General features: G+C 50.4%; 1 protein-coding gene across 2 annotated transcripts in view; it reads right to left on the bottom strand.

Annotated features, from left to right (window-relative positions):
* ZNF710 (zinc finger protein 710) overlaps positions 1 to 14,153 on the bottom strand; it is a 66,674-nt gene extending 52,521 nt beyond the window's left edge. The window contains exon 1 of one of the 2 annotated variants that reach the window (XM_046007575.1): positions 13,250 to 14,153. The gene's annotated coding sequence lies outside the window, so the exon portion shown is untranslated. Of the gene's footprint in view, positions 1 to 9,730; positions 10,509 to 13,249 lie in introns of those variants that run through there. The other variant, XM_046007580.1, reaches the window with a different exon arrangement.
* Positions 14,154 to 14,355: the final 202 nt, after the last annotated feature.

The raw sequence follows: 14,355 nt of genomic DNA on the forward strand, positions 1-14,355 counted from the left end.
GGTTCCAGGGTTCTCTCCGTGAACTTGAGCATGTCATTTCAGACTTGAAGCTTCGGTTTCTTGTCTATAAAAATGGTAACCTCACGGGTGAGGGAGTAACTAAGATGCCCTGTGTGAAAATGCAGAGCAAAGGTGAGGTTCTTCGTCCATCCTTCCTTCTTTCCACCTTAACCTCCTCCTTCCTTTTTTTTTCTTTTAAAGATTTTATTTATTTATTTGACAGAGAGATTACAAGTAGGCAGAGAGGCAGGCAGAGAGAGAGGGAAGCAGGCTCCCCGCTGAGCAGAGAGCCCAATGTGGGGCTCGATCCCAGGACCCTGAGATCATGACCTGAACCCAAGGCAGAGGCTTAACCCACTGAGCCACCCAGGTGCCCCTTAACTTCCTTCTTTAAAAATAATTTTTGGGGGGGGGTTAGGTAGGATATGCGTATAAGACATAAAATTCGAGATGTATTAAAAGTAACCTTGCAGAGCTATTGAAGACAGGCAATTCTGTCCTGTCCTCTCTCATTTAAGAAAATATCTCAGTGACCAGGACCACATGGATACACAGGGAACGTTCACATTCTTTTTTATAGCTGCACGAACTGCATTGTATGATCATAGGACAATTTATTTACCAGTTCCCTCCCGGTGGACATTAAGGTTTTCTTTTTCTTTCTTTCTTTTTTTTTTTTTTTTTTTGGCTTCTTGCTTTTACAATCAATGATGCAATGAACTGTCTTGATAAATGCTCGCTTTGCATGTTATGCCACATACCTGTGAGAAAAATTTCCAGAACTGGAATTGTCTGTGCACTCTGGATTTTAATAAATATTGTCAAAATCCTCACTGTACAACATGCACTCTACAGACAATGACGGGAGTATCTGTTCCCACTAGGACTTCACCAGAATAGAGTTAACTTGCATCTCTCTAATTAGCAGAGGGCTGAGCATGGTCTTACAAGGTTAAGAACCATTTGTATTTCCTTTTCTGTGAACTGTCCATGTTTGTAGCCTCTTTTAAAAATTGAGTTGAGGCGCGCCTGGGTGGCTCAGTGGATTAAAGCCTCTGCCTTTGGCTCAGGTTATGACCCCAGGGTCCTGGGATGGAGCCCAGTACTGGGCTCTCTGCTCAGTGTAGAGCCTGCTTCCCCTCCTCTATCTGCCTACTTGTGAACTCTGTCTGTCCAATAAAGAAATAAATAAAATCTTAAAAAAAAAATGAGTTGAGGGATGCCTGGCTCCGTTGGTGGAGCATGTGATTCTGGATCTTGGGGTCATGAGTTCACTCCCCACGCTGGCCCTAGAGCTACCTGAAAAAAAAAAAGATGAAATAAAATAAAACATAAAAAAAAGTTGAGCTGACCATCTTTTTTTTAATGATTTGTAGGAGCTCTTTAGATATTAAGGAAACCAGCTCTATCTATGACCTATGTTGCAAAAATGTTCTCTAGTTTTGAGAATTAGGAGACTCTTCTGATTCCATTTATGATGATTTTAGCCACACAGAAATTTCTTACTTCTGTATAAATACGTCAATATTTTCTTTTATGGCTTCTGGGTTTTAAGTCATAGTATCTCCTGGGTTCATTTTTTTATATTTACCATCTTTAAGCCATCTGAAATTTATTGTGAAATTATAGTGTGTTCATTTAAAAAAAAAGATTTTATTTATTTATTTAACAGAGAGAGGGAGAGAAAGATCACATGTAGGCAGAGAGGCAGGTAGAGAGAGAGGGAAGCAGGCTCCCTGCTGAGCAGGGAGCCCGATGTGGGGCTTGATCCCAGGACTGTGAGATCACAACCTGAGCTGAAGGCAGAGGCTTAACCCACTGAGCCACCAGGCGCCCCTAGTTTGTTTACTTTTTTAAAGAAAGCCATCAGGTTGTCATCTCAAGTCACAAATTTTAAAATGCCATCTTTATTCATATCAAATAACCTTTAATTTGCCTCTGAGTCCTTTCTCTTTTTTTCTCTTCAAACCCTGCCCAGCTGCTTCAAATCATGCTCCTTCTCTCCATGGCCCTCACATCCCTCAATTCCATTTATGAGCCAAGACTTGATCCATGTTATCCTGACTGACAATCATGCAAATTATGCCAAATCCCAGCATCTTAGAACAAGTGGAGATCTCAGAAGCCTCCCTTCATTTCACAGCTGAGGATACTGAGATCCAAAAAAGTGAACTGGACTCGTCTAGGATTACGGGACAGGTTTGTGCTTGGATTTTTTTTTTTTTTTAATTACTATCCAAGAAGAAGAGAAGACTTGATTTTGCCATAAATTCTGCTCAGTGAATAGGTCTCTATTAAGCAACTACGATGGCCAACAGTGCACCAGGTGCTGGGGTTTCAGAAATAAATGACACTGCTCCGAGCTTTCCAGAAATTCAGAATCCAATGTGGGGTCTAAACACACACATCTACAGACTAAGGGATAAGGCAACAGGGGCCAACGGATGTGGGAGAGCAGGTCGATTCTGCAAGGGATGGCTCCGAAGATACATGGTTTTTAATTGGGCCTGGAATGACCAGGACTTTGTCCAAATATGGAGAGAAACTATTTGGCAATAGGGAAACGATGAGACAAAGTAGGGTGTCTACTGGTCATATATAATCAGGTCATATATAATCAGGAAGGAAGTAATCTGGTTTCGTGTTTGCTATGGGTGAACTTAAAAAAAAAAAAAAAGCCTCCTCTGAGGATCTGTGGTCATTGCCAAGACCTCGAGACAGCACACTAAGAATTATAAATAAATGGACCCATCTGAAGGGCCTTCAGGTGTCTGGTAAAAAGCACATATCCTCTGTGGAAGAAAGAACTCTCATTCCATATTTCAAAGAATCCTCACAGACAGAATTCCAACAAACGTAAACTCACAATCAAAAATCACGAGACATGGGGCCCGCGGGTGGCTCAGTCGGTTAAGTGCCTCCCTTTGGCTCAGGTCACGATCCCAGGGTCCTGGGATGGAGACCCACGTCAGGCTCTCTGCTCTATGGGGAAACTGCTTCTCCCTCTCCCTCTGCCTGACGTTTCCCCTGCTTGTGCTGTCTCTCCCTCTCTCAAGTAAATGAATAAAATCTTAAAAAAAAAAAAAATCATGAAACATACAGGGACACCTTGTGGCTCACTTGGTTAAGTGTGTGACTCTTGATTTTGGCTCAGGTCAGAGGCTGCCTTGGGCTCTGTGCTCAGCGGGGAGTCTGCTTGAGGATTCTCTTTCCTCTCCCGCAGCTTCTCCTCCCTCATGCGTGCTCCCTCCCTCTCTCTCTCTCTCACTCAAATAAATAAATAAATCTTAAAAGCAAAAACAAAAATCATGAAACACATAAGAAGCGAGTCCTCAATAGTGGGAATGAGCAGAAGCATCATAGGAAAGAACTGTCCCTGTAAACATTTTAGGGACTGGAATTATCGGATACAGAATCCAAAAGTAAGTATAGCTAATGTGATTAATAAAACGGGGAATTAAAAACACAAGTAAGGGGTAAGAGATTATTAAAAAAACACAAACCACCATGTGTCCTCAGAAAAGGATAAAATAGAAACAAAGAAATAAAAAAAATATAATCATCCAGATTAAAAACTCAAAGGATGAGCATCAAAAAATGTAACTGCAATGGAAACATGCAAATATATTAAAATTTGTGAGTTAATATTGATACTAATAATACTTCTGTGGAAGGGCTAAACAGAAGATTAGAGATAACTGAAGAGAGAATTAGTGAGTTGGAAGACAAGTAAGATATTATCCAGAAAACATTACAAAAAACCCGAGAGACTGAAAATGAAATGAAAGTTAAGAAGCATAAAGGACAGGGGCTCCTGGGTGGCTCTGTGGGTTAAAGCCTCTGCCTTCTGCTCAGGTCATGATCCCAGAGTCCTGGGATCGAGCCACACATTGGGCTCTCTGCTCAGCGGGGAGCCTGCTTCCCTCTCTCTCTCTGCTTGCCTCTCTGCCTACTTGTGATCTGTCAAATAAATAAATAAAATCTTAAAAAAAAAAAAAAAGAAACATAAAGGACAGAGTAAGATCTACCCTACATCTAACTGGAGTTCCCAAAAGAGAGACCAGAGAGAGATAATGATGGAGAGATAACATTCCAAGAGATAACTGCTGAAAATCCTCAGGAACTGATAAAAGTCACCAATCTTTGGTTTTCACTAAGCCCAGTGAATCCTTAGCCAAAGAGATTCAAATCCACTCCTCTGGAAATAATAATGAACTACAAAACATACAAATGAGTGTGCATACGTGTGTGCGCGCGCACGCGCACACACACACACGCACCCCACCACCACCATCAACAACAACCGGGCAGAAGATATTACTTGAGAATTGTGCTACGAATTTCTCAACATCAACAACCGGCCAGAAGACAATGGAATGCTATCTTTATTTTTAAAAAGATTTTATTTTTTTTATTTTAGAGAGAGAGAGAGAGTGCTCATGCACAAGCAGGGGGAGAGCAGAGGGAGAGGGAGAGGGACAAACAGGCTCTGCACTGAGCGTGGGGCCAGATTTCAGGACCCTTCGATCATGACCGGAGCCAAAATCGAGAGTCCCAGGAGCAGACCACCCAGGCACATCTGGAATACTATCTTTACATCCTCAGAGAAAATAGCTATCAAGCTAATGTTTTATAACCACTAAAACAATGCGTTAACAACAAGGATGACACCCGATTTTAGCCAAACAGGAACCGAAAAGTTTATGACTAAAGATCTTCACCACATGATATTCTGATCTCAGAAAGTAGGTCTGAGATGCAAGGAGAAAGCTAAGTAAACAAAATGAAAACAGGTGGGAAATCAAACCAAAGGTGAACTGCTCAGAACATTAAAAATAAATGCCCGGGGGGCCTGGGTGGCTCAGTCGGTTAAGCCTCCCTCTTGATTTCAGTTCAGGTCACGTTCTCAGGGTCGTGAGACTGAGCCCCAGGTCATGCTCTGCACTGGGTGGGCATGGAGTCAGCTCCCTCTCCTTCTCCATCTCCGTCTGCCCTCCCCTCTCCCGCTCTTTAAATAAATAAAGAAATAAATGCCTGATTTGTGGAACTGAAAAGAGAGAAACAAGATGTATCTAAACCCCTGTGTGACAACTGAATGTGTCACAACAGTGACTTTACATAAAGCATTCCAAGGTCGTGGCGTTATTCGAGAAAAGATAGAGACACCAACTAATTTTATACCTTCTACAGTCTGCATGCATTAAAAGAATAGAAACAGTGTATAACCTGCAACGCAGGAGAGGAAAAAACAGAGTGAAGGGAAGAAAGAAAGAAAAAAAAAAAACTTTTAATCAATTAGAAAAAATGAACAGGGGTGCCTGGCTGGCTCGGTCGGTCAGTGGAGTGTGCAACGCTTGATCTTGGGGAGGTGGGTTTGAGCCCCATGATGGAAATAGCGATTACTTAAAAATAAAGTCTTTAAAAAGTTAAAGAATGAAGGAAGACTCAGAAACAGAAGAAAGAGAAAGCACAAAATAATAAGATGGCGGAAAGAAATCCATACATATCTAAAACTAAAACCAATGTCAACCCAGCTCTGGACCGTTGACAGGACACGTGAAGACAGGGACATAGCGTAAGAGTCTGAAACCACAGCCATGGAAGGGAAACGAGCAGCAGAGAACCGTGGCAGAGGCACCAAACTGTTGCCAGGAGAGGAGGGAATGGCAGGAAACAGTAGGATCAGAGAGGCAGGAAGAGAGCCCAGAGCGACAAGCCAACACTCTCCACAACACTGTCTGCTACGGAGAAGTCAGGTAAGTAGAGGCCCCCAGACGGGCTGCCAGGTGTGATCAGGGCGTGGGCCAGGGGCCTCTGCAAGAGCAGGGAGGAGTAGGGGTTAAATGCTCTACTGTTTCAGAGCTGGAGAGAAGAGTGGGAGAGAGGAAGCAGGGACAGACAGGGTGAACCCTTCTCTGAAGTCCTGGGGGGAGAGAGTGATACGGGAGTTGGGGAGAGGCAGGACCAAAGGAGAATGTGGGGTGCACAGGCCTAGGGAGGCAGCTGGGGCAGGACACAGGGGATGCAGGGATGGGACTGATGGTAGGCACTGACGTCCCAGCTTGGGGCAGGGGTGTTAGGGGATGGGAAGAATTCTGAATTTCAGAGCTGACCTGCTCTCAGGTGATGGCAAGACCACAGTGAACTCGTGGTCTGTGGCTGGTGATGGGAGGTGCGGCCCCAGGATCAAACATCACAGAGTGGGGGTTAGCCTACCAGGCCCGTCAGCCCCCAAAGGGTACCTGATGCTTTTCAGAAGGCCGGAGGGGATGTGGTCCTTGTGAGGATGTTGCGATATGTGCACAAAACCACCACCAAAGCTTGGCTCTTGTTTTTTACCCAATGCACACGGGAAAGCCCTCCCCATCGGGAAGCCCATCCCACCGCTGCCCCACTGGGAACGGGATGGGGTCAAGGATGGCGTTCAGACATGACCCAGAAGACAAACCACACATCAACAAGAGTCCTCACAGAAGTTACAGCTTCCTGTGTAAATCTGGAGGGAGGACCCACTCCTGCTTTCGGTGTGATCATTCCTCCCTGATTTTGATCCCCTTACGTATTACACACCGGGGCTATGGAAGGAAGAAAGGGAAAGCAGTCCGGCCACAACATGATCCCCTACTCTCAGCTTTCGACGGCACTGAAAATCCTCACGTTTCCGACACGTCTCTCAGTACTTCCAAAATAGACACACAATAGAGCCTATAGATTTAATATCAGAAACGCCTTTACGATGTCGGTTGCAGAAGACAGAATTAAAACCCCGGTACAGGTCAACCCACTTCTACTAGTCCTTTTATTCCATTTATAAATATATAGATTAGAAAGATAATACACACTGATAAAAATTCACATAACACAGAAATGAATTAAAGAGAAAACAAAAGGCTTCTGTACTTGGGGGTAAGGCGTTGGGGATGGGGGAAGGGTCAGGTCTGAGAGCTACACACATTAATTAGTAAGTAGTAAGAACCAGTCATTTTACCTTTTGAAGCTGCTGATTCGATATACGTTTTGGCCCTGCTTTGGCTTCACACATCTTTTAATCCCCGTTTTGGACTCTACCCCAGTCTCTTGCCACCAACTCACCCCTTATTCGACAGTGCATGTCTTCGAGCATCTCCCGCCCAAAGCTAGCATTTTTAATTTAGCCTGGCCGTCTTGTTTTCTAATTTGTTTCCCCTTCCTTTTTTTTTCCTGAGCAACCAAAAATGAGTTGGGCCCAACAGTGACACAGGCTCTCATGGGCTAGCCCAGCAACCTGGTACGATGTGCAACCAGTTTCCTCGGCAAAAGCCTTTCTGTTTGATGCATGAGCAACCGGGAGACACTTAACCGGGAATCGCAGGAACTTCCATAACCTCCATCTCTGTTTTCTGCCAGAAGAGTTCTCCCCGAGTCCCGCCTGCCCTGTTAACCATGCGAGGCTTTGTGAGCAGGGACGCTCTGGCGCCCGACTGCGCAGTGCCAGGCCTGGTTCTGACACTTGACCTCCGGAAAGCTCTTCAACCTAAATGACCAGATATACAGAAAGTGCTTACCACGGGGCCCGGTCCTTGGCAAGGGCTGTGTCCTAAGAGAGTTGGGGAGATTAGTTAAGAAAAAGCATTTGCCCCTAGTTTGGGGAGGCCACAGACCCCTTGGAAGCTGGCAAGAGCTCTGGGCGCAAAGTGCATGCTCCCGCCCATTACTCTCGGCACAGCGGCACGTGCAACTCAAGCACTCGCTCGCCCACCCGCCCCCCCTGCCCCCAGTCCTCTCTACGCTGATGTGGGGATCTCAGGCGCGAAACTCTGTGGCAACGTTTTAAGTCTCATGTTCACAAGCAATGGGCTATTGAGCAACTCCCCCGTTTCAGGTTCCGCTTTCGGCAGAAACGTTACACCTTTCTTCCCCAAAGCCCTTCTGACCCTTGCCCGTTTTGCTCTCGATTCAGGCCAGATCCTCCGTGGGTCACCTTAAGACCATCTCTCTGCGAGCAACAAAGCTGCCCATGCTCTTTGCGGATCGTTCTGATCCTTCCCCACAGCCCTCGAGGGCGGGGCCGCTTGTGCAGCAACTGCGGAGAGCAGGCCACGGCTCGGACCCGTACCTGCTGGGCTCCCCCCCCCACACCAGGCCCCCGCAGAGGTGGAAGCTGCAGACGCCCGGGCCCTTGCGCTTAATAAACTTGGAAAGAGCACAAACCAGCAAAAGCCAAAGATGACAGAAGCCAGGAGGAACTCATGAGATGATCTAATGCCCTCATTACCCAGAGAAGTAACTTTCCCAGTGGCCACCCCACTCATTCACAGCCAAGCTGACAAGCTCCCAGCTCAGTACTTGGATTCCTTTGGCGTGTCTCAGACTGCACCATGCAGGTGAGTGGCATTAAAAATGCAGTTTCTGCACTTCTAGCAGGCTCCTGGGCCGCGATGCTGATGCCGGGGGTGCCGGGGCCGCTTAGAGGAGCCAGGGTTTATGTCAAGGTTAATGGACTCTCCCACCCTGGCTAAAGCCTCTTCACCCACCCTTCCCGTGGCTGTTTCGATGGCCTTTCTTCAGGAAAGCCTCCCTTCTCCTCCATCCTCCCTGATTACCGGCTCCCACGGCCTCTGTACCATTTTCCCTTTGAAGCGTTTATAACAACTGTAATTAAAGAGTATTTGTATAATTATTAGTTCAGTGTCTGTCTCCCAGGGAGACTACAAGCTGCATGAGGTCGGGCCCAGCACAGAGACTGGTAAATCATACTGTCAATGAAAGGGGAGCCCTTGTGCTCTAGGAGAGCCTGGCCTAGAATCCTGGAGTAGAAAGGGAAAGTTTGGGGGCAGCTGGGTGGCTCAGTGGGTTAAGCGACTGCCTTTGGCTCAGGTCATGATCCCAGGGTCCTGGGATTGAGTCCCGCATTGGGCTCCCTGCTAAGTGGGGAGACTGTTTCTCCCTCTCCCCTCTGTCCCTCACCCTGCTTGCACTCCCTCTGTCAAACAAATAAATAAAATCTTAAAAAAAAAAAAAGAAAGAAAGGGAAAGTTTACACCCATGGAAAACACCTTCTGGAGGCCTCAAAGCCAAGAGATAATAATAATACATCTAGCTTTAGGATTCCCAGCAGTTTTAAATACATACCAACTAAAATTTAAGCTGAAAAGGATACTTCAAAAGAAAAACATCTCCTAAATGTTTATCAGGAGCAAAATAGTCCCAGATCTGGTACTAGCCACTCTGTTTGGGAGATAGTTAGGCCTCTCAAAGAAGCATTCCCTTAGCATCTTCCTTGGGTGAATGGTCTTGGAACACGGTGTGGGCTCCGGCTGTGGGAGCAGAGGGCACGCGCCCTAACCAGCCTCACTCTACTGCAGACCAACTGTTCCTTTTTGAGTTCTCCTGCAGCCATCCTTTTGAGGAACCCCAAAGCTCTGAGGCCTCAGCTCCTTGGTGTGGGGACAGATGCCTGACCTCGTTGCCAGGGAGGCGAAGTCCAGAGCCAGACAGCCGGGGTTCAAGTTTATCGGCTCTGGCCCTGGGACAAGTGACTCAACTCCTCTGTGCTCTAGTTTCCCCATCTGCCAAATGGGAAAACGAAGGGACATGACACACACAGAGCGCAAGCCCGGCCCCAGATACGTGATTATTACTGTTCTCCATCTATGCAGTGCAATTTGAGATCTCTCTGTCGTTTTGCACAATCTCTACCCAGTGTCTCCACCTATTCCGGACCGACTCTTCCCAGCTCCTCCTGCCTTACCTGTCTGGAGCTTGTTTGAAGCCATGACTCACTGCAAAACTCTGCAGGGCCCATCAATCACCTTCCCATCCCTGCCTCTGTGTGTCACTCGTGGGTTCCTTCTGGAGGGAGGTCTTTTTCCAAGTGCCCAGTACACTTATTCTCCAAATATTACAGAGGGTCCACCATGTGCCAGGCTTTGCTCTGGGCACAGGGGCTCAGCAATGAACACAGACTTTCTACCCTCACGAGCCGACGTTCTAGGAGGAGATCTGACCCATGAACAGATACCAGTTCAGGCCTCTGACTCTTCCTTACCCCCATTCTTCACGGCAGACCAATCCTAAATAAATCGCACACGAGTACAAAGCATGAAGAAAGCAGGCCAGATCCCAAACCGCTGACTGTGACTTGGGGACATCCTGATGATGAAATGCTGCCCCACAGAACTGGGGGCCTTTGCTCCCAGTTCCCCCCAGCAGTCACCGCTGGCCTGTCAAACCCTTCGGAACAGTACATGGGCAACACACGGGGACAATAAGGTGTTCCATCTACCTGTCCCCTGCGGGCAGCATACACCCATGGTTTCCTTATCCTCAGAGCCATGCTCTTTGGACAGAGCCTGATTCGGCACCCCCAGCAGGAAGAGAGGCCATGGCCTTGTGTTGAAGAGCACTGAACATGGACTCTGGAAGCTCACGTTCAAATGCTGACTCTGCCTGCAGAGTGTGGCCCTGGGCCTGGAGCTTTTCTTGTGCCTCGGTTTCTCTTAGACAATCTCTGACGTGTCTTCCAGCTCTGAAGTCTTCGGGTTGAGATCAACCATCATCATTAACAGGAGACTCAGCAGATGCAGAGACGCCTTCGTTCAGCAACATGAGCCTGGGACCTGGTGGTGCACAAGCACCCTCTGAGACACATCGGCCTTCTCTTTTATTTACTCCCTTCTAACTTCAAACTTGAACTTTTTAAGCAGACTCTGATAGAAATATCTCTGGGCCCCAAGGCAAACCTGAAATAGAAGTCATGCAAAATCTCCGGTGGTCCCATTAGTCTCCCTTCCTTCAATCTGAGAACGGCTCCAGACCTTGTCTGTCTCCTTGTCTCCAGACGGCGAGCCTAAAATAAGTCTCCCTGGTAGGAAATGCCCGGTTGGAATGGAAGTGACCCCAGTACGGAACAAATGGCCTGCCGGCCACACACCACAGGACGAGGACTCACCTAGGAATCTGCCTGGAGAAGAGGGAGCACCTGTCCCCATTTTGACTCAATGCATCTCCCTCCAGAGACAAGTGGGAAACCAGGAGAGACCACAGGAAAGAAAATGTGACCCAAATGCCCAACCACCCCCTCCCAACTCAAGAGAAAGCAGCTCTACTCCCATTGCCCTTGAGCGAGTCCTGCAGGTGTCTGGAGCACGGGAATGCAGCTGGAGCTGTAGGTGACCAATTAGGGTCAGGCAGGTGCCTGGCCCAGGATGACATGTGGCTTATGGGCCAGTTGATAAAGGCATCAAGAAAACTCTAGAAAACAATATTCCCTTTAAAATAAATAAGAAAGCTGGGGCGCCTGTGTGTCTCAGTGGGTTAAAGCCTCTGTCTTCGGCTCAGGTCATGATTCCAGGGTCCTGGGATGGAGCCCCGCATCCAGCTCTCTGCTCGGAGGGGAGACTGCTTCCCCCCCCCACCTGCCTTTCTGCCTACGTGTGATCTCTGTCTGTCAAACAAATAAACAAATAAAATAAAATAAACAAGAAAGGTACGATCATACTGGGTCACCCCCCCAAAACTGGACAGGCCCTGGCTTAATCACAAACACTAAAAATACATGTTTTATGTCTAATGACAATTAGGGGTTTTCTTCCCTCTCCCATAAGACCCGGTACTCTGAAGGCCCCCTTCCCCCCAGAAAAGCACAACGGGGATGCAGGGCCAGGGGCCCTCTACTTGGGAGAAATGAACTTTGACTGTTTTTGCTTACACGTGTACAAAGGCAGAACTCAAAGAGTAGCTTCAAAGTTGGCTGGGTGACCCCCAAGGGTGCAAAGTCCTGCTTTGCACACCTGTGGGGAATTTTTTGTGAATTTCCCGGGCGCCCACGGGAACCGTTTCCGTCCCCTCCAGGTCCACAACGGCTAGGAGTTTCCACTTTGCATAGAAATAAAGGCGTTCAGGGCGTTCTTAACAGTTAGGGCGCTCAGCCTGCAGCTCAAAGGTGGGCCACCAGGATGGTCATTCGCGGGCCGCTCAGACGGGGAAGGACGGGCACCTCGCCGCGTCCCTGTGAAAACGCACCCAGGCTATGGCTCTGCCTTTGCCCCAACCAACGCTGAGCTTAGAGATACACTAAGGACCGTTTCGGGTTAGTTAAAACCCACGCCAGCACCTCCCAGGCCTCTTAAATCTTCCCAAACTACAGCTCAGACTGGAGGGAAGCAGTTGCAGCGACCATAAAAGTCATCTTAAAAGGCAAGTTGGGGAAAAAAAACCCGATACGCACTAGTTAGCAAGTCCGCAGTTCGGGGGGCGGTGGCACCAGGGCCGGATCTGTGGGATCCGCGCGCCTGCAGGGGCTGCCCCGTCGGTCCCCGGGTCTCCGCGTCCACCCGGCAGCCTCCCGGCCCCCTAATCTGACGCCGCCGATCACACCCCACAGCTCCGTCCAATTAGGAAAATGACCGCGAGGAGACAGAGAGGGGCGACGAGGAAGGGGAAATGAAACTAGGGAGCCTGGGGACAGGCCGTGGGGACCCCGCCAGCCGGCGAGCGCCTTCAACAGGTCCCCCGCCCGGGGCGCCCCGACGCCGGCCCGGCCGGGTTCCAGCAGCGCACCGCGTGTGGCGGCCGGCTGCCCTCCCGGGCGCCCCGGATCCCCTACCTCCTCCGCGGCGGCGCGCTTGGCCCTCCCCCGCCCCCCCACCCGGGACGGCGGGGACGCGCAGCAACCGCCCCCCCCCCACCCCCCCGGAGAATAAAGTTTGTGGGCAGCCGCAGGGGCGGGGCGGCGCGGCGAGGGGGTGAAACTTTGAGTCCCGGGCCGGGTGTGGGGGGAGCGCGCGGGGCGCCGGGACACCCACGTGCGGGCCCGGGAGCCGCCGCCGCCGCCTCCCCGGCCTCCCGCTCCGCCGCCGCCGCCGCCACCGCGGCGCTTTCCTTTCATTTCTGCTTCTCTCTCTCCCTCTCTCTCTCCTCGCTCGCTCTCTCATTCGCGCGCTCTCCTCGCTCTCGCCCTCTTTCGCTCGCTCCCTCCCTCCTTCCCCTCCCCCTCCTCGCCCCCCCACCCCCCAGACGCCATCTCTCCCTCTTTCCCCGGCTCTCCCTCTCTCCCTCCAGCTCCCCGGCATGAGGGAATGTGGAAGTGAAAGGAAAAGACGACATGTTTGCAGCGCGGCGCGGGCCTGCGCGCGGCCGTCCCCGGGGAGAGGCGGGGGGCGGGTCGGCCGCGGCCGCCTCGACCCACCCCCGCGCCCCCCGCGCCCCCGCCGGCGCGCCGCCCGGGGCTTGCAGGGCCAGGGGCCGGGGGGCCGCGCGGGACACTCACCCTGCTCCGGGCGCGGCTCCTGCGCTGGGGCCCTCGGCGGGCCGGGGCCGGGGCCGGGGCCGGGGCCGGGCCGGGGGCTCCTGGCTGCCCACCGCCCGGGCTGCTGCTGCGCGCCCGCCTCCACGCGCGCCCGCCGCCTGCTCCTGCCGCCCTCCCTCCGGCTCCTCTCTTTCTCTCTCTCTCTCCCTCTCTCCCTCTCTCTCTCTCTCTCCCTCCTCTCTCTCCCTCTCCTCTCTCGCTCTCTCTCCCTCCTGCTCGCTCTCTCCCTCCCTGGAAGAAGGGAATGAGGCAGGGCTGACGTGAAGGGATGCAAAACAGCTCCTCCTAACCCAGCTCGCAGAGGAAGAGAGACAGAAAAGCAGCCCTTTTATCTCTCTTTTGTTTTCTCACTTCCTTCCACCCCCCCAGCACCCCCCTCTTGTCAGCCCAAGTTTTCTTTTCTCTTTCTACCGCAGAGAGGATTTTTCTTCCTTTCTTTCTCTTTCTTTCGGTTCAACTCTCCCACTCAAATTGAAAGCCTGGAGGGTTTTCTTTCTCCTTTTTTTTTCTTCCCTCTTTTCTTCCTTCTTCCTCCTTTCTTATTTCTCTAAAAGGGTTTTGTTTGCTGTGGGAGTTTCGTTTGAAAATCAAGTCACGCCTTTTTTCCTCCTTTTCTTTCTTTCTCTCTCTCTTTTTTTTTTCTCCTCTCAGCAGAAAAGGGGAACAAAGATTAACTGAAGCGGGGGAGAGGGGGAGCGTCAGAACCTCGCATGGAAATGGGGGGCCCCGACCGGCCCCGCACAAAGGGGGCCGCGGGGCTGCGAGCCCCCTCCCCCCTGGGAAGCCTGGGGCGTCCTCCCGAGAGGAGGGTCGGCGGGGTTGGGGGCGGGGGCAGCGGCGGCGGCTGGGTGCCGGTTCCTTCCGAAGTGCGGGCGGGGGCCGCCGAGTCCGCCCCTCCCCAGCCAGGGGTGGAAAGCTGGGTGTGTTCTTTACTTATATATTTTTAAAGTAGGCAGATGGGCTTGGAACAAACATCCCCGCAGAGCACTGAACTGTAAAAGAGCCTTTAAACAGCTGTTTGCAGAGCCCTGGACGGCCAGGCTCGAGGGAGCGGCGCGGGGCTGCGA

Source organism: Meles meles, chromosome 6 (genome assembly GCF_922984935.1).
Source record: "Meles meles chromosome 6, mMelMel3.1 paternal haplotype, whole genome shotgun sequence".
NCBI classification, from domain to species: Eukaryota; Metazoa; Chordata; class Mammalia; order Carnivora; family Mustelidae; genus Meles; species Meles meles.